The sequence below is a fragment of the Hemicordylus capensis genome, chromosome 4 (genome assembly GCF_027244095.1).
Source record: "Hemicordylus capensis ecotype Gifberg chromosome 4, rHemCap1.1.pri, whole genome shotgun sequence".
Classification (NCBI taxonomy): Eukaryota; Metazoa; Chordata; class Lepidosauria; order Squamata; family Cordylidae; genus Hemicordylus; species Hemicordylus capensis.
In genome coordinates, this window is record NC_069660.1 from 67,259,033 (window position 1) to 67,280,179 (window position 21,147).

Genomic DNA, 21,147 nt, shown 5'->3' on the forward strand with positions numbered 1-21,147 from the left:
CGAAATCAACAATAATTCAACAACAATTAAACCAGTTAGAAAGCTGAAACATTTAAAGTGATGTAAAAACCACTGAAGGCCAGACTAAAATGGATGCAGACATTTTATCAGCCGGTAAAAGGTTCTCTTGAGAGGAGCTGAACAGTAGCACTCCCAGACTACGTACCTGTTCCTTCTGGAGAAGCACAACCCTTTTCAGAGCTGGAGGTTCTATCATGTTCCTTACCACCCCTCACAATGAGCACCTCCATCATTTACTCCATAATGGCCTATTCTGATCTGATCTGTGTAATGTGTGTGCAAATAAACACAACAAAGCTGCCTGCCCTTTGGCCCATTTCAGAATATATCTATCTGTACTTCTAGAACAGCTGTAATTCAACTCTTTCAGGAAGACCAACAATGGGTAGGTACTAGGAAGACTAGTATATACTACAGGTGAAACTAAAAAAATTACAATATGGGTGCAAAAGTTCATTAATTTCAGTAATGAAAATTAAAAGGTGAAACTGATATATGAGATAGACGCATTACATGCAAAGCGAGATAAGTCAAGCCTTAATTTGTTATAATTGTGATAATCATGGCATACAGCTCATGAGAACCCCAAATCCACAATCCCAGAAAATTAGAATATTGTGAAAAGGTTCAACAGTCTAGGCTCCAGGTGTCCCACTCCAATCAGCTAATCAATCCATAACACCTGCAAAGGGTTCCTGAGCCTTTAAATGGTCTCTCAGTCTTGTTCATTAGGAATCACAATCATGGGAAAGACTGCTGACTTGACAGTTGTGCAGAAAACCATCATTGACACCCTCCATAAGCAGGGAAAGCCTCAAAAGGTAATTGCAAAAGAAGTTGGATGTTCCCAAAGTGCTGTATCAAAGCACATCAATAGAAAGTTATGTGGAAGGGAAAAGTGTGGAAGAAAAAGGTGCACAAGCAGCAGGGATGACCGCAGCCTGGAGAGGATTGTCAGGAAAAGGCCATTCAAAAGTGTTGGGGACTTTCACAAGGAGTGGACTGAGGCTGGAGTTAGTGCATCAAGAGCCACCACACACAGACGGATCCTGGACATGGGCTTCAAATGTCGTATTCCTCTTGTCAAGCCGCTCCTGAACAACAAACAACGTCAGAAGCGTCTTACCTGGGCTCAAGAAAAAAAGAACTGGTCTGTTGCTCAGTGGTCCAAAGTCCTCTTTTCTGATGAGAGCAACTTTTGCATCTCATTTGCAAACCAAGGACCCAGATTCTGGAGAAAGAATGGAGAGGCACACAATGCAAGATGCTTGAAGTCCAGTGTGAAGTTTCCACAGTCTGTGTTGATTTGGGGAGCCATGTCATCTGCTGGTGTTGGTCCACTGTGCTTCATTAAGTCCAGGGTCAACGCAGCTGTCTATCAGGAGATTTTGGAGCACTTCATGCTTCCTTCCGCAGACGAGCTGTATGGGGATGCTGACTTCATTTTCCAGCAGGACTTGGCACCTGCCTACACTGCCAAAAGTACCAAAACCTGGTTCAATGACCATGGGATTACTGTGCTTGATTGGCCAGCAAACTCGCCTGACCTGAACCCCATAGAGAATCTATGGGGCATTGCCAAGAGAAGGATGAGAGACATGAGACCAAACAATGCAGAAGAGCTGAAGGCCGCTATTGAAGCATCCTGGTCTTCCATAACACCTCATCAGTGCCACAGGCTGATAGCATCCATGCCACGCCGCATTGAGGCAGTAATTGCTGTAAAAGGGGCCCAAACCAAGTACTGAATACATATGCATGCTTATACTTTTCAGAGCTCCGATATTGTTCTATTTACAATCCTTGTTTTATTGGTTTCATGTAATATTCTAATTTTCTGGGATTGTGGATTTGGGGTTCTCATGAGCTGTACGCCATGATCATCACAATTATAACAAATTAAGGCTTGACTTATCTCGCTTTGCATGTAATGCGTCTATCTCATATCAGTTTCACCTTTTAATTTGCATTACTGAAATTAATGGACTTTTGCACGATATTCTAATTTTTCAAGTTTCACCTGTAAAATGTTTAATAGATTTTTGTTTGGGGAAAGGATTTTGGGGATAACAAAAACAGGAACAAAAAGGGATAGTGATTTACCAGAGGCAGGTATCAGAATATAGGAAGGGTCCCTGGTAATACTGTATCATAAGAACAGCCCTGCTGGATCAGGCCCAAGGCCTATCTCATCCAGCATCCTGTTTTACACAGTGGCCCACCAGATGCCGCTGAAAGCCACAAGCAGGAGTTGAGGGCATGCCCTCTCTCCTGCTGTTACTTCCCTGCAACTGGTACTCAGAGGCATCCTACCTTTGAGGCTGGAGGTGGCCTATAGCCCTCCAACTAGAAAGGTAGTAAAGAAAGTTGAAAACCTAATTAAAAGTGAACAAAAATTTTACAGATACAGTGATAAAGTAAGCTGGTTGGGAAAAGGTTTGTGGATGGAGAAGATTTTGTGGGGGATGAAAAACTGCAAAGGTTGCTGGTTTGCAAATGGGAACCTGAGGGAAACCATGAACGTGAATGATGCTGTCCTGAATTTTAGTGTGTGTGTGGGGTGGGGGGGGTGGGGATCTCCTGAGGACCAATTCAAAACTGTCTTCATTTCAGGGCACTTTAATAAACTAATGGTGAAAGGTCTCAAATCTATTGGATTTTTCTTGAATAGATTGAGAGAATGCAGCCCTAGGCTATAGAACAGCAAGTGTTAGCCCTGGGACAAAACTGGTTTTGTGACATCCTCTCTTCAAAGTGATCCTGTGGTAGAAATGTAGCTGGCCAGACATGACTGCAAGCCAAACAGGAAAATCCCATTGCTGGAGCAACCAGGAAGCTAAAGTGTGAGCCAACTGTGCAAATGGCAAATATACAATTTACTGAAGATAAAATAAGATTTTACATAACCTGAGTATTTGCTAACATGGATGAGAGTACTTATTCTTACACCTTCCAGAATGACCAACTGATTAAATTGGGTATAAAATACTTCTGATATTTTGTTTGTATTTTGCATTCAATAGAAATACACTGAAAACAATATTCTAGCAAGATTAAATTAGAATGCTTCAATGCTTAAATTTACACTTTTTACAGTAGCCTTTGAAATCCTACATTTCAATGTATTTTTCTTCATATTTGTTTCAGATCTGCTGTGAGCTCACAATCATTATGTTTTCATAAAACTTTAAAAGGTAGAAGCAGGCCACAGAATCTTCCAAGTTTTTTTTTTTTTAAGGGACATCATGGAGAGATGTAACAGGGCTTAAATATTCACATCTTCCAGTACAATTCCAGATGCTCTTAGTGCCTAATATTTTAGAGGACAGCATATGATGATGATGATGATGATGATGATGATGTCTCTAACCTGTACTTCCTCCAAGAAGCTCAAAGAAGCTTACCTAGTTATCTCACCCATTTTATCCTCCTAACAACCCTGTAAAGTAGGTTAGGGGGAATGTTTTTAAGTTGGTCCAAGGTCACCCAATGAATTTCATAGCTGAGTGGAAACAGTTCAAATCCAACATTCATTCTAACCATGACAGAACACTGGCCACCTTCAACAGATAACCAGTCAGAACACAATCAAGATTATCTTTAGCAGTCTGACTCTTTATTTTGTAGGGGCGAGGGTGGGGGGAGAAACCAGGCTGATTTACACATGCATGTACATCACTTAATATCTCAACACTTGATAACCTAAGCACTGTTCAGATGTGGGGTGGTGGTGGTAAATCACACCAGCTAGTACCACCCATAGGTGTTTTCAGCATGCCTGAAAAAGCTTTCACAAGTTCAAACTGTCTGTGTGACCTTGTCTATTCAAGAGTTGGCAATAGTGTGAACAGAGCCTTTGCATGAAAAGCCTGCATGCACACAGGCCATTTCAGACATTACACTGAATGCACTGGGAGGCAGCAGGCATCATTCCACTTCCTCCGGTATGCACATTCAGTAAACATGAATAGGGCTTTAATGGCAGCTGAACATGTAAACTGCTTTTATTCTGCCTGAAGCGAGAAGAACACTGTTGTCTCTGGTGTTTGAGTGTTTGCACACAGCCATGCCTTGATAGCGCAGTCACCAAGTAATGCACATGCATGTGAACTCACTTCAGCAACTTAATAAAGGCTACAAGTGGATACTTTAGTTAGGGTAGGTGGGCCCCAGTGTTCCCTCTAACAGGGATTCCCAGATGTTGTTGACTACCATAATCCCCAAGCAAAAGCCATTGCAGCTGGGGATTCTGGGAGTTGTAGACAACAACATCTGGGAATCCCTGTTAGAGGGAACACTGGTGGACCCCATCAGCTCTCGTTCCATCTCCAATACTCCCATGCTCCGACTTAGTTTCCACTACTAGCTCATCAGCCTCACTCAAGTAGCTCCAGCAACACACATTTTGCATTGTGCTGTGACAGAGATTCCCAGCCTTGGGTCTCCAGATGTTCTTGGACGAGAACTACCATCATCCCCAGCCACAGTGGGAGTTGTAGTCCAACAACATCTGGGGACCCAAAGCTGGGAATCTCTGTGCTGGGCAATCGAATGCCAGGGATGTCATCCAAAATTGTGCCCATGGAAACTCTCATTCTTTGTTCATAAAAGGTAGGTTTCTGGATGTAGAGTAGGTAGTTTGGTCCATTTGTGTTCTTTCATCTTTGTCAACTGATGCAGGCTTAAAAGGGCTGAAATGAAGCAGTGAGAAACTGCGACTGGAAATTAGGAGGCTTGTGCCTGCTACATTCCAGAACAAACTGGAAGGCCAGGGGGGGAAATAAAAGCCACATCAAGTCAGTGAGACAAGCACCATGTTTATTTATTCATTTGATTTCTATACCGCCCTTCCAAAAATGGCCCAGGGCAGTTCCAAACCTCTCTCACACAGCCCTTATTGATTTGAGGCTGTATACTTGGTAACAGCTCAGATGCATAAGCCACTTGCAAGGCTGTTTAAAAGGTTAAAGCTGCAGAATAAACAGTTTCCTCAACTGAACTCCCCGAGTGTTCTCGTTTGCCCTCAACTGGTGGACATTCCTCAAGTCTGATGGAGCTTGGCAGGGCCCGTTCTATCCTGTGTTGGAGGCTCAACATTACATGCTGTTAAAAACTAGACTCCAAGAAATTCCTCTATGCAAGCCTCTGTAGTTAGATGTCCTACCAGGCCACCCCTGCACTCAACTGAACTCTTTCTCCATACTATACCATCACTAATTTAAAGTGAGCTATAGAGACACAAGGGCCCCAATCCAAAGCAATTTAGTCACAATCAAATCCCATTAAAATCAAAGTGCTAAGTTAGCTGTGATCAAAACTCCCACTGAAATCTATGTGACTTCAACATAACTGACTTTGTCTAGCTTGTGGCTCAGATATGGATTTTCCATAGCTCTGTGGCAAGGATGACAGTTATCAACAGCGTGGCGCTTCCTGGACAGAGCGAATTTTGGAGACTGCTGGGGAAGATGAACAAGAGAACATGCTTGACTTCTAAAGGCACTACTCTTGTATTCATATGTGAATACTCTTGTATTCATTTGTAAGAACAGAATAGATCGTAATAAGTTTGGGAGAATTTGCTGCAAAAAAAGAAGTGTGGAACCAACAATGGTTAATCATAAAATGGAACAAAAGCAGCAAACCCATTACACTACTAATATATCCTTAGAGCTGTAGTTGCAGCTGGTTTCTGTCCTAATGGTCCTAGGCAAGCTGCAACAGGAGCTCTGTAGTACTTTGACAGAGCTCCCATTAATCTGAAGAGAATTTTCAGAGAAGAATTTGATGGGCTCTCCCCCTTATGTATACTACTCATACATAAACATCAATTCTCAAATTAGCAGAATTTAAACATGCAAATAAGGGGCTCTTCAGGCGGGCCCTCCTGACCTTGTTGTCCCCATCCATTGTTACAATTGCCACTTCCTGATGGAGAAATTCTCTCCCTCAGTGCACAAGGAAGGCAGAGCTATTAAAGCAACATTGGTTAGAATTAAACATAAATTAATCTGTCAAGTTTCAGAAAAACAGCACGGATGTCAAGGAAATACTCAGTTCTTAGAAAACATATCTTGCTTAACTTAGCTGGTAACAAAATGATGCAAGAAATCTCTATTAAAAATTAGCACATTCTACTGTGCCACCTGCCACCTGCCACCTTAAGTGGCACAGCAGGGAAATGCTTAACTAACAAGCAGAAGGTTGCCAGTTCAAATCCCCGCTGGTACCATATCAGGCAGCAGTGTTATAGGAAGATCCTGAAAGACCATCATCTCATACTGTGATGGAGGAGGCAATGGTAAACCCCTCCTGTATTCTACCAAAGAAAACCACAGGGCTCTGTGGGCACCAGGAGTAGGAATCGACTTCATGGCACACTTTACTATGCCACCTAATGGCGCAGTGGGAAAATGATTATCAAGCCAGAGGCTGCCAGTTTGAATCCCCACTGGTATGTTGCCCAGACTATGGAAAACAGCTGTGTTATAGGAAGATGCTGAAAGGCATCATCTCATACTGCATGGGAGATAGCAATGGTAAACCCCTCCTACCAAAGAAAACCACAGTGCTCTGTGGTCGCCCGGAGTCGACACCAACTCAACGGCATACTTTTCCTTACCTTACTATGCTAGATGAACCTGATCAGGACAATGACCAAAACAAACACAAATGTGGGGACGGACAGACAGGGAGCAAGCGTGAGGAGTTGTTTTTCCCCAAGTGTTATAAATGCACACTGTCGTTATAATAAAGGACAGCCTGCATTCATTTGCACCATTCATAGATACAGAAATATTCCTTTTCTTTAACTGTGTTTTCAGTCCCCAGAGCACCTGATAGATCAGGGCCCAGCAAGTGAACTCTGCTCTGTGTGTTTTGTCCAGCAAAGCCAATCACAACAGAAAGCAAAGCACTTGCCGGTATGGGAAGGAAATCAGTCCTAGACTTAACCATCACAAGATTTCCTAATCCACCATTACCTTACAGGGACAAGAGGGACAAGTCCATGTGTGGAATGATAACTGGTTGAAAGACAGGAAACAGGGGGTAGGGATAAATGGAGAGTTTTCACAACGGAGGGAAGTAAGAAGTGGGATCCCCCAGGGATCTGTACTGGGACCGGTGCTTTTTAATTTATTCATAAATGATCTAGAAGCAGGGGTAAGCAGTGAGGTGGCCAAATTTGCAGATGATACCAAACTCTTTCAGGTAGTGAAATCCAAAACAGATTGTGAGGAGCTCCAAAGGGATCTCTCCAAACTGGGGGGGTGGGCGACAAAATGGCAAATGCTGTTCAATGTTGGCAAGTGTAAAGTGATGCACACTGGGACAAAAACCCTCAACTTCAAGTATACACTGATGGGATCTGAGCTGTCAGTGACTGACCAGGAGAAGGATCTTGGGGTGGTGGTGGGCAGCTCGTTGAAAGTGTTGATTCAATGTGTGGCAGCTGTGAAAAAGGCCAATTCCATGGTAGGGATCATTAGGAAGGGGATTGAAAATAAAACTGGTAATATTATAACACCCTTATACAAAACTATGGTGCGGCCACACCTGGAGTACTGTGTACAATTCTGGTCACCACATCTAAAAAAGGACATTGTAGAACTGGAAAAGGTGCAGAAGAGGGCATCCAAGATTATCAGCGGCCTAGAGCACCTTCCTTATGAGGCAAGGCTACAACTCCTGGGGCTATTCCCCTGGTCCAGATCTCATTCTTCCTGAATTATTAAAAGCTAATATAGAATGGTGGGCCTTACTTTTAGCCAATTTATTTACATCTGTTAATAGCACAGGAATCATACCAGAGCAATGGAAAACAGCGATAGTTGTTCCCATATTTAAAAATGGTTCTCATTTGGATCCATCAAATTATAGGCCTATAAGTTTGCTGTCTATGGTTGGCAAGCTATATGTTCTTTATCTATTGGATAAGCTTGAGGCATAGATCTCAGAGAAACAGATCCTTGGGATTGAGCAAGCAGGTTTCAGAGCAGGCCGCTCAACTCTTGATCATTGTATGATCTTACATCATCTAGCGAAGAAATATCCTAGTGGCCCTAAAGGCAATTTTTTTTGTTGCTTTTGTAGATTTAAAATCTGTGTTTGACTCTATTTCCAGACATTTATTATTGTTCAAACTTGAAAAAACTACAATAGATAAGAGACTCTTATTTCTGATGATGCAGCTTTATTCCAAATCTTCGCTACGGGTTAGGTATGCCACTAATGGGGCTCTAACTGATCTAATTCCTTCTACTCGTGGGGCCAGACAGGGTTGTGTCTTGGCCCCTACACTGTTCAATCTCTTTATTAATGATTTGGCCCAATGTCTGGAAAAGGTGGATTCACATGCACCGAAGCTGGCTAATAAACGAGTGCTGGTTTTGTTATACGCTGATGATGCGGCTGTATTATCTCAGACTAGACTAGGGTTGCAAAGATTTCTGCATGCTTTCGCCTGCTATTGTAATGACAACAAGCTAGTTAATTATAAAAAATCAAAGGTCCTGGCTTTTTCCAGATCCAGGAAATTATATAAATGGGTAGTAAATCAGAACCGTATTGAGCAGGTTTACAAATATACATACTTAGGCATTTTTTTACAATATAATCTTAATTGGAATACTCATATGTGGTCCTCTATTCATATAGCCCATAAAACTCTTAGTGCCTTTCTGTGCTTCTACTATTCTAAAGGAGGCCAGTATATTCCTATGGCACTCTATGTATTTCGGGCCAAGATTGTGGCTCAATTACATTTTGGAGCCTCACTATGGATACAAGGAGTAACTTCTGATTTGTAGAGAGTACATTCTATATTCCTAAGAGCAATCTTTGCAGTGCCTAGGTGTGTGTCATATTCTGCTCTTTGCCTGGAATCTGGGTCTTTCTCTATAGCCTGTAAAGCTTGGGAACTTACTTTTGCTAGATGGATCAAACTCTGTTTAGAGATCCAGGAATTTTCTTTCTTCTGATATTTATGGCTGGACTCTTATCCAAACCCCTGGCTATCGTATGTAAAGAACAAAATAATGCAATTGGGGCTTTCTCCTTCTGAACTACTTACGCTGGATAATAAGGCGAAGGAAATACTACTCCTGCGGTTGCATGATATTGAACATCAGGAACTTATGTCCTCGGCTAATAGGACCTGCTCTCCCCTACATTTTGGGATTTCACCCCCTATGGGAGATAGAGGTGCTAATTATTTAACAACACTTCACTTTTCTAAGTTTCAGGTTGCATTTGCTCGGGCCCTTTAAATGTGCTGCCCTCATCTCTTTTGGAAAGGAGGTTTGCTAAGGATCCTTCAACTATGGTTGAAAAAAGCAAGTGCTTTTTTATACACAGTATTGTCTTGCGGATACAAGCTGTGAGGTTACAAAAGTAGTAGCAAATTTTTTTTATATTGCCATGAGATTAAGCTCTCAATTAAGGTCCCAATTTTAGGAGCCATTTTACTGTTTTTAAAGTAATCTATTTTGGATGCTTGTATACTGTTTTACTGTGTGTTATTATCAGTTACCAATTGTGTTTATTAGCTATATTTGTTATTCTGATTTTTATCTCTTTGCTGGGGCTATTTAGTTTAGAAAAAAGATGACTGCAGGGAGACATGGTAGAGGTCTATAAAATCATGCATGGTGTGGAGAAAGTGGATAGAGATATTCTTCTCCCTTTCACATAACACTAGAACTAGAGGTCATCCCATGAAATTGATTGCCAGGAAATCTAGGACCAACAAACGGAAGTACTTTTTCACACAACGCATAATCAACTTGTGGAATTCTCTGCCACAAGATGTGGTGACAGCCAACAACCTGGATGGCTTTAAGAGGGGGTTTAGATAACTTCATAGAGGAGAGGTCTATCAATGGCTACTTGTGGGAGGGCTACAGGCCACCTCCAGCCTCAGAGGTAGTATGTGTCTGAGTACCAGTTGCAGGGGAGTAACAGCAGGAGAGAGGGCATGCCCTCAGCTCCTGCCTGTAGGCTTCCAGTGGCATCTGGTGGGCCACTGTGTGAAACAGTATGCTGGACTAGATGGGCCTTGAGCCTGATCCAACAAGGGCTGTTCTTACGTTCTTACAACTTGCCCTTCTCTACATACCACAAAAGATGCAAATGGTGAAGACATACATATCTGTGAACAACGAGTGCAGGTTTTGTGTTTTAGCAGCAGAGTAAGCTCTGCTCCCTTCACATTTGCTCGGGGTGGGGGGAGGTACATCTACAGCCGATAGAGTAAATCCAAGTTGCCTCTTCCTCTTCTCCCCTACTCATGTTCTAGGCAACCTGTCTGCTGCTGCCACCATTGCCTTCTTTGGGTTCAGGGCTGTCCTTAGAGAGTCCTCGTGGGGGTGCAGGGCCTGGGGCAGGTCAGCCAATGAGGAGCTTCCTTCCAGTTAATTTTGTTGGGGGTTAAAAGGGCAGGGCCTGCGGTGTCGCTCTGCTTGCCCTGCCCTAAGGGCAGTCCTGTTCAGATTTGTTGTTGTTTAAACCCTTTTTTGCAAACTTTTGAAACACTTCAAAAATTGCATAGAGAAGGAAGTTGGATTTGTGGCTAACACAAGAGGTAGACAACCGGTGCTATGCACATCTTTGCTCTGAATGGGGGCAGAGGGGAGGTAGTCTTGCACTTGACACAAGGACCATCCAATCATCATTATATAAAGCTCGTTTTCTGCTAAAAACCAGAGAAACAGGTTTCTCCAGAACCTAATCTGGGCAAGAAGACTGTACAGATCTCTAAAGTAGAGCAAGCAGGCCTCCAGAACAGGCTCATCACTGAAACTATGTGCATGTCTTCCCCGTAAAATACTGCTGCTTGCATTTTCTGTTTATGGTGGATAACTGTCAGTAACATTCATATTCAGCAACAGCACACTCTTTACTACTGGAACACTAAGGGCAGTTTCAGATCATTGCCGGTAAGTCCAACTGCTGAGGAGTGTGCACTCCCAATGGGTGTGTAATCCTAACCTGGGGAGGTGTTGGAAGAGAAGATCTTTCTAGTTCCAGTACCTTTCCCCCTTGGAGAACAGTGCTATCATATTGTAATCCCTTGGTGAAGCATGTGGCTTTTTCAGGTATAAAGTCAATGTCAGGCTCATCCTCAGAGAGGGATTGACAACCTCTTTAATACAGGGCCTTGTACTTTCTTACTAAACTCTTTTTGAGCTTTACCACAGACTTTCTTCATTGCCATCAACCTTTACAGACAATTTCCCATCCAAAGTAGGAATTGCCTTTGGAAAAACCACTCAGGAAGATATGCCCCAAGAGCAAGTTTATTACCCTCCCCCGTGACCATGGTGCTGGTTCTTCTCAATTTTCCTCCAGTACTCACTATTATTCAAATCAGCAAAATTAGTCAAATGTAAGACTCATGGATGTAACTGAGCTTGCAAAATGTCACCAGTTTAGAGTATCTGACAACACGTTAATGTTGACACAGAGAGACAAAAGCATCAACACACACAGATAATTTCAGAAAAACAACCAAGAGAGAAACATAACTGTAACTTCTCGGTTCTGGCTTGGCATTGATAGGAACTAGCATCCACATACACACAGAGCAACATCCTCCATATCCTCCCTATCTCAAAGTGGGTGGATTTTGACACGGCTATATAGGAACCCCCTTTCATTTTTACAAGAAGACTTTTAGAGGCAGAAGCATGCTTTGAGAAGGCTGAGCACTGGGGCATAGTGTCACCTTCAGGTTTGGCACATGCCAGTAAGCTGATTCTTTGAGGGTATGTTTAAAATCACTAAAAGGTGAAGTGTGTGTATAGGTGCATCTCAAGATGAAAATATCTCTCCTAATGAATCTGTATTGGCTTGTTGGCTCACTGGATGAGTAGGTAGTATTCTGGGGACCAAAAAAAGACAAATTGGTGTGAAATATTTCCCTGGGACACATCTGCAGTTTCTTCATCTACAGTGCTACTAATCCATATGCTGTCTTGAGAACACTGAGGTCAGTTTTAATTTAGCAATAGAGTGCACCTCAGAATATACCCGAAGAAAAGGACTTTGTCATTATGTTAGGTTCTCTTCCTTATATTTTGCAGTTGTCACCCAGACCAATGGTAGCACAATAGTAAACAAGCAGCAAGGCTAGACTTCTGGGCTGAACGCAGAAAGCCTTTCATGCAAGCAACTTGGGTGTTAGGCTATGAGGCTTGGGGTCCAGCCTGGTGGCCAGTTCACCAGTTCTTACTAAAGGCTAATAAAGGCAGCAGGAGAAAACATGCAAGAAAGAGACTGAATATTATTAGTTTCCATGCTTGGATGAAGTAGAAACACTGCTAGTCAAACTGGCTAACTTTGCTTTTGTGCTGTGTTTCTTGGACTGTGAGCCTAGCTTTCCAAGAATGGAATACTTGATTTTGTCCCTACCAAAAAAAAAAGGGAGGGGCCAGATCCAACACTTGTATCTCTCTGTGTGAGCAGGTGGTTCATGTCAGTGCCATGCGGGGACAACATGCTTCTTTCTGTTAACGTTCTATTAAGAAGATTATGCACATAAAACAAGTTGTTCCTACATGCTGAGTGCCAGTGCAACCCTTAGCTTTTTAACACTGGGTCGCTCACATCACATTTCCCAGCTAACTTTCAGAATTGCTCATCAAAAAGTAGCAATACACAACTGCACAAGGACCACATGAGAGAGAGAAAGATACACAGCCTTGCAGCAGTGTGCTACAGAACAAACAACAAAAGCTATTGCAGCTGGGGATCAGGGAGTTGTTGTTAGCAGCATCTGGGAAAACTTGTTTGAGGGAACACTGGAGACAGCCCTCTCTTAAGAGCTCTATGGGGGGAATGCTGGGAAGGGCTACACTCTGTGCATGCTCTCTAAGATAGTGCAGTGGCTCAGGAGGTCATTTCCCTTAAAATTTCCCCAGAGATGGGCAAAGCACAGCACTGTATCGTGAGAATGTTATATGGTGCCAGGCAGCTGTGCAGAGTATTCAGCTTTGGCCGAAACGTCACACAGGCCCAATATACAATTACCATATTTATCCAAATAGAAGACTCTGAATTTAAGATGACCCACTTTTAAAATATGGGTTAAATACAGGTTATACTATTTACCCAAAAGGAAGAGGACGCTAAATTTAAGACGGTTGCCCAATTTCTATCACCAAAGAACTTGGAAAATCCCTGTTCTTGGATTCAGGTAAATACAGTAGTCAGGGGGCCACACATAAGGAGTGGAGGAGGGCTGCTACTGGCCCCTGGACCTTACACTGCTATAAAAGATGACCAGAAGGTCAGTGTCTACAATCTGAAAATTTCCAGAAGCTGGGAGAGATCACTGTTCCTTCCCCCGTTGCCCCTCCCTAACTTCTGAGTATTCTATTCTTTGCAAAAGAAAATGATCTAATTGAGTGAGTCCATTTCGGAAGCCAAAATTAAGGAGTTTAACTCTATTTGCAAACTGCCCTTCTGTCTTCATAAACTGAAGTTGTTGTTTATAATCTGGACATCTTTACTGCAGAGATCACTTTGGGGAGAGGAGACAAGGAGGAACAGAATTCTCGGAAGTCCGACTGCAATGATTAAAAATATCAATCCCCCCACAGCAAGAGTGTGAAACACATTGTACCACATATGCCTCCTTCTATTTTCTGGCATATTCCTGCTTCTGTTTTCTCCTTGTGCTTTGGCAGTTCTTGCATTGCCAAAGGATTATCAAAGTGAAGTTGGGGGAGGAGGGGAAATAACACAAGCCTGACATTATTTGAATAGAGCTGACTTAACTGAGTGTTCTATAGAAAGGTAAGGCACACCAGACAGGAAACTTGATGCCGATGGATAACGTTATAGTAAATGTGTCCTCTTGTCAACAAACATAAGCAATCCCACCTCTGGAGAACAGTATGAGAACTGATCAGACTGGATGAAGGCATGGTTTTCCCCTCAGATTTATTCATATCCTGTTCCCGTGCTCTGTCTGCTTCACACTCACCCGCACATCTCCTTCTTTGCAGCTCTCGGATCTCTTGTTGTGGGGCAGCAGTTCAGTCTCCCACTGTTTTATAGCTGCATCCCTCATAAACACGAAGTAGTCTTCACTAGGGATTTGCATGAATCTGTTTGATGGCCCTTTTATGGGCCTCCAAACAGGTCCAAACACTGGGCAGTTCAAAGGAGCAGGGGAGGGTGCACTCACACCCCCACCCCCACCGTGTTTCCCCCACTGGCACCAACGTAAAAACCAGTCCGGCGGGGCAACAGCAAACCTTCCTGCTGGCCCATCCACTCCTCGGACCGGAAGTAGCGCATATGCGCGTGCTACTTCCAGTCCAAGGAGCGGATGGGGTGGCAGGGAGGTACCCTGCTACCCCGACGGTGGGCGAAACCTGGCGACGGCGGCGGGGGTTAGGTGCACCCTCCCCCACCCTTAAAATTATCCCCAACACCTTTGAACTGGCCCCCACCGGTTCTGTGTAAATCCCTAGGCTTAACTTGGTTTAATCAAGACTTTATTCAGAAACAACTCCATTTTCTCCTTCTTCTCCCTTTTCTTTCCGACTCCACCTGCTACACTCTCTACAGAATCTCCACTGGGACAAAATCACAAAACATAAAAGAGATAACTAGATAGAACACAACACTCACACAGGCTAGAGTCTTCTCCACAGGTAGTCAACTGCGAGTTAAGTGCCCTTGACAAGTTTGAAACACTTTTAGAAAGACAAAAATGTCTTGGAAGGCTAAGAAGATAGCAGACACAGGAGGTATGAAGGAAGAGATTGATCCATCCCTTAAAAGCAAGATGCACAGCAAGGTTTGTGCTCCTGTTGCCTCTCATAGCGCCAGGTGCTAGACTAGAGAGACTATGAGTAGGACGGACCAGGAGAGAAAGTGAAACTAAATTACTCAAGCACACTTCCTTTCTTTATCCACTTGCCCAAGTATTTCATTTTGTTCTTTGGTATCTCATAGCATTAGTGTTTCTGCATTGTTAGCCTACTTTGTTAGCTTACTACTGCATTGTTAGCCTACCAGTAGGCTTATGAGATCACCTGGCTTTCTGTGTCTGTCCGTCCCCGCCACTCAGCTTCTCAACACCTGGACCAATAGGAACCAAATCGTGTACAGTTGTAGGGACACCTCAATGGCATAGTTTGTGATGATGTCATCCACCCCAATACAAGATGGCGGCTGCATGAACTTTTGAGGCACAAGTGGGTTAACTTGTGAATCGCCTAATCAGTTTGAACCAAATTTGCTACAGCTTTAGGGACACATATGAATGCCCACATGGTGTGGTGTATGATGATGTCATCAACTCCAGTTCAAGATGGTGGCTGCATGAACATCTGAGGCGCAAACGGGCTAATTTGTGGACTGTAACCAATTTGAATCAAATTAGATAGAGTTGCAGTGAGTGACACACAGAGACACCTCAATGGCATAGCCTGTGATGATGTCATCCACCCCCAAACAAGATGGAGGATGCATGAACGTTTCAGGCACAAGTAGGCTAACTTGTGGACTGTCTTAACTGATTTGAACCAAATTTGGTACATTTGTAGTGAGTGACACACAGGGACACTTCAGTGTTGTAGCTTGAAATGATGTCATCCACCCCGATCCAAGATGGCAGACATGTGAACAATTGAGGTGCAAGAGATCCAGTTTGTGGACCTCAATTTGAACCAAATTTAGTCCAGTTGTAGAGACAGTGGGGGGGGGGAAGTAGGCTGATTAGTTCTTACTAGAACAGCTTGTTTCTGAGTATTTAGGCTTCCACAGGAATTTTGCCATGCATTTAAATAATACCTAGTACAACAGGAACAGCTATATATGCCGGAACAGCTATACATCTAGCATTAATCAATTAAAGAGATGTATTGTGCCTGCAGACTGGCACCTGTTCTAGATGGATAAAGATTAGATTTGAGTCCTGACACCTCTCAGTCCAATACTGTCTAAGAGGAAGGCAGAACATGTTGATGAACAGAATGCAGCAATAAGGACAAGTATAATCTCCCCCTCCCTCCATTCTGGCTCCTCGGAAACCTTGCCTCCTCTTTTATTTTGTAAAAAAAACCCTTTGCATATCTAGTCAACGAGCAATTTGGCCCTTGAGCCCTTTTTAAAAGGAAAATTGCCAGCATCTAATTGTCAGGGGGCCAATATCTATCAGTTCATTCTGTAATCATTTCCAGTCCACATCTGAACCAGCTCGGCACCACACTCCCTTCTCACCATCCCCTCAACAGGCTACTGTCCTGCTTATTACTTGTGCTATGCCTGCTCCTCATTCTATGCAGTTGCTGAGTATTTTAAATTCCTCCCTTGCTTCCTTGCTGAAAAAGCAGCTATTGCTCCCCTATCATGTAACAAGGGAATCATCATCTTGTGTTGGGGGATTTTAAAAGTGCAAGGCAAGGCACAGAGTAGGATAGCCCCACTCAGTAAGAGGCATCCAAGCTGAGTGGATCCCTAACAAGATAAAGCAACAGTCCATAAACACAATTAAAATACATACAAATACATACTCCCAAAAAAGAGCGTTTGTGAACGCATGTTGATTCTTTGCGATGACAGACATTCCCAGGTGAGCTTGGGTTAAGTAAGTGTTCAGTAATATCAGATTTGAGGATGTGAATTGATTCATACCATTTTGAACACACACTTATTATGTGGTGTTTTGCATCTAGATCAATAATTGGAGTTTCCCCAGTTGAAAACCTTGTAAATTATCTTAGCTTCTAGTCTAGGAACCCGTGACAATGCAGCTCTGTGGTGAGGCTGGATTCCCTCCAACTAACATCAGCATCCTCATAGAACTACAAGAGCCACTTTTGAAGGAACACCATGATAGATAAACCAGTTAGAAGCAGGTTACAAAGTGGTTTGGGGGTGTTAGACACACCTTCAGAAGGCTGCTGCCTGGAGCTTGCCCAGACAGCAAGAAGGCTTTACCACGGGTTTTCTGTGAGGCTTTATTTTTAAAAATGATGCAAAAATTGGATTTTTTAAAAACCCAGATATAACATCGGGCTACTCTCACGCACAATGAAAAACCCAAATTGTGCATAAAGTGCTGCCTGATAGCTCACAGGGACTTTGGGGTAAATGTGGCCAATATGTGAATGCACACCTCTATTCCAGAGGTGATGCGCTCTAAAAACCGGGTGTGAAAAACTTCCTGGCCCCATGAACTGGCACTAGGAGTTCAGATGCTCACAAGAGCCAAACCCTTTGGGGTCTTTTATTTATTCATTTATTGACACTTTATATCCCGCTCTTCCTCCAAAGAGCCCAGAGCAGTGTACTACATACTTAAGTTTCTCCTCACAACAACCGTGTGAAGTAGGTTAGGCTGAGAGAGAAGTGACTGGCCCAGAGTCACCCAGCAAGTCTCATGGCTGAATGGGGATTTGAACTCGGGTCTCCCCGGTCCGAGTCTGGCACTCTAACCACTACACCACGCTGGCTCTTTTAAACAGCACTGCCACGTAAGTGTCACCAGGCCAATAGGAAGCATGGTTTACTTATGTATATCTCAACTTTCGTTCATTCAGGTGGACATAGCAGCTGCAGAACTTAAATCAGGTTGTTATATAGCCTACCATGATGCAGGCTACTTCAGGGGGCGGAGTGTGGGTCAGGGGCAGCGTGAAAGCCCACCCAGCACCCTCCCCATGGATGGTCTGCAGAGGAAGAAAGGCAAAATGGTACTAAACTGCTTTCCCCTCTTCCCTTCCTAGTCGAAAAAGGGAGATAAATATTTCAAGTGGGGTGGGGGGGGAGTAGTGAGGAGTGCTACTTGGTGCTCTGTTTCAGGCAGAAAAATGCCATGAGCTGAGTTGTTACTTGGATAACTGGCTACAACACAAGAAATGGCAAAACCATAAAGTCATCCTAGCAGTCAGCTGAGAAGTGCCTGGATCATCATCATCATCATCTGCAATCTAGTCTGTGCCCCATAGGAGTGCCCCAGCATACATTTATGAGAAGCACATAACTGTCATATTTACAAATATTTATATACCACTCTTTGCTGGCAGGAATGCAATAACACCCACAAATCAGCAGCAGCATTTCTGTGGTCTTTTGGTAGCAAACATGAATTGTCCCTTTTGCTAAGCTGGGTCCACCCTGGTTTGCATTTGAATGGGAGACTACATCTGTGATTACCGATATTGCCCTTAGGGGATGGGGCTGTTCTGGGAAGAGCAGCTGCATGCTTGCATGCAGAAGCTTCCAAGTTCCTTCCCTGGCATCTCCAAGATAGTCTGAGAGAGACTTCTGCCTGCAGAAGAATCTGAGAAGCCGCTGCTAGTTTGTGTACACAAGAGTGAGCTAGATGGGCCAATGACTCGGTATAAGGGAGCTTCCTAGGTTCCTATGACTCTACTCTTGTATTAAAGCCTTTTGAAACAATCGTGAAGTATGCAATTAGCTGTTCTCAAACAAGATGGCAAGAAAGATGCTATTAGCTCATTATCACAACACTGCTAATTGTATAAATTAATCTTTCATAATAAGAGACTAGGATGGATTAAGAGCTTAAAGGGAACACATGCTGCTTGTGCTGCTGTTTTCCAAATTGCTCTCTCTCATTCATGTTTTCACGGAGCTGAAAAGACCCCAAGGGATCTCCTTCCCCCCTGGAAAACCACAGAGTTTAAGATTTGAAAAAGGGCTCTTTCATTTCAAACTACATTGGCTCTCTCCATCCTGTAGAACCCCATGCCGAGTCTGTTAGAGAAAGGTGCTGCTTGCTTGCAGAGTCCATGTCTTTAAAGTGTCCAAAAGTAACCACTGCTCTTTAGAAACTGAACAATAAAGGCTGGGGATAACACCAGGAATGTTTGCCCCAGCACAGAAAAGGGCGGCTATTGTTCCTGCCCAGAGGCTCCAGGAAATTGATTGATACAAGAGGAGGGAGTGTTAGAAGTGAGAATTTCTAAAGCATTGCGCTTAGCATCACAGTTACCTCTTCTGGCCACTAGAGGCATGACAAGATGTTAATAGGTCTGACTTAGTCAGAACTGTTCAGTTGTTGTTGAAGGCTAGTGCCTATTTGAGTATGCTGGTCAATGACTCTCAGTGTGTGAGGTTTTATTTTTTTTTTAATACATCTTTGTGTTTTTTTTTTACTCAACCTAATGTCTCCAAATAATCTCTTGTGTTCAACTTTGCCACCACCAGAGCATCAGAGGTGCATCTAGGTAACTTTCAAGCCTGGACCTAAAAGCCTTTGGAACCGCCCTGCTCCCATCCATTTGCAAGTTAAGCATCATCCCCCTACACACGCAGTGACACAGGCCGTATTTTTAACACGTGGGTTCTTGAGGGCACAAACAGAAACTGAACTCACAAGAATGTAAGAACAGGGGGGGAAAGGTATGTTTATGCAAATATGCATTAGCAGAAACATTTCAACATGCAACTTAACATATTCCCATCCCACATATTCCTCCCCCCCCCACTCCCCCGTCTTTAAAAGCAGAGGTCACGTTTGGCAACCCAGCACGTGCCACAGTCCCGCTCGGCTGCCTGGGGCAGCGCCGGTGAGCACACCACCTGGGATAGACTAAACAGGGTGTGTGTGTGTGTGTGCTGGACTCCGCCCAGACGTCCAGGGGTAAGAACGTCTCTGCATAGCATACTCTGCTGTGTGAGGATTTTAATGTTTCTTCTCCTCACACCCCTCAACAAGGAGGTCCAGATTGAGTCAGGAATGGAATTAGGCTAGAAATTGCTAGGCCACAGATTGCAAGAATGCTGCTTGCTAATGGTGAGATTTCTTTCACTGAAAGTATTTCTTTTTTCAAAGTCAAAATGATTTTCCTCTTTTAATGTGGCACTCTGCCTTAACACACTGACATCTCTTGCAGTGCATACATGGTATGGGTCCGAAATCATTCAGTCTATGGGACTTAGTGCTGTATACAACAGGTAGTCTTACTCAGTAGAAAGCAAGTAATTTCTCTTGCAGCTGGAGGGATCTCTTCAAACTCCGCCTTCCTGCGGAGCAACCTTACGTTTGTTGGACCTTTACTCCCCCTTTGGCTGAAAAGCCCAGGATGAAGGCAACCTCTGCAGTTTTCTTTTAAGGCCTATCAAGTTTTATGCGGCTGTCATCATATCCTCCTGCATGGATTATGTAGGTTAGTGGGATTTTGGTTTTATGTGCATCTAAAGCAGTCCGAAGTGTCTTTATGAGGCAATCCAGCCACAATGAAGCCAGCATAAACAAGGTGAGCAAACCTTTTCTGCCCCAGTTAGATTAGGGAATATGACCCACATATATATATGACCACATGGGGAGATTAGGAATTGAGGGTATTTCCCATCACAAAACGTGGCCTTTAACATTGTCATTTGATACATGGGAATTCAAATCAGGGACAAGAGTTAGAACTATGAATAGTGCAAGTAATAAGGAGGAGAACGCATTCAATTTGCCTTAGCCTCTTTCATTGTAACCCTGCCAACCTTAAAAAAAAAAAATTGGGGGTGGGGAACATAACCCTTAAGCCTCAAATTAGGCAACAGTAGGAGGTTTCACTACGGTGTAAAGTGGTGTAAGTAAGGAAAAGAGTATTATTATTATTTTACATTTACACCCAGCTAGTATCATGGCTGAATGGGGATTTGAACTCGGGTCTCCCCAGTCCTAGTCCAGCACTCTAACCACTACACCACGCTGGCTATATAAAGGGCATACAAGTATTAAGCATAAATGGGAATAAATTGGGGTCGTTCACATTGCTGCTTTTTATTACAGTTGATTACGCTTCCTTACTCTTTTTCAAACTTTCCCAATCCATCCTGCCCAATAGGGTTCAAGGTGGTGTGGGAGTCCCACCTTCTGCTTCCTATTAGTGCGTTCACCTAGCGCCCAGATCGGCAAGGAGTATCTCTGTGAGCATACATGGTGCCCATTTTTTCTTCTTCTACTTTTCTCCCTACATCCCAGTGTACTTGTGCAAGGATATCTGCATGGGAAATCAACTGAATCCATCTACAATCACTAAGCACAGTGATAAATCCCAAACAACTTTTGTGTCTCATTGGGCCGGGAGGGTAGTCCTTGGGGTGGTTCTCATGCAAAGTTCTTGGAGTTTCCGCAGAAATTTT

The 21,147-nt window shown here is 43.4% G+C and overlaps 1 protein-coding gene across 3 annotated transcripts in view; it reads right to left on the reverse strand.

Moving 5' to 3' along the window:
- Positions 1–21,147, reverse strand: part of CDK18 (cyclin dependent kinase 18) — a 116,796-nt gene that overhangs the window by 74,058 nt on the left and 21,591 nt on the right. The gene's annotated exons all lie outside the window — the stretch shown is intronic.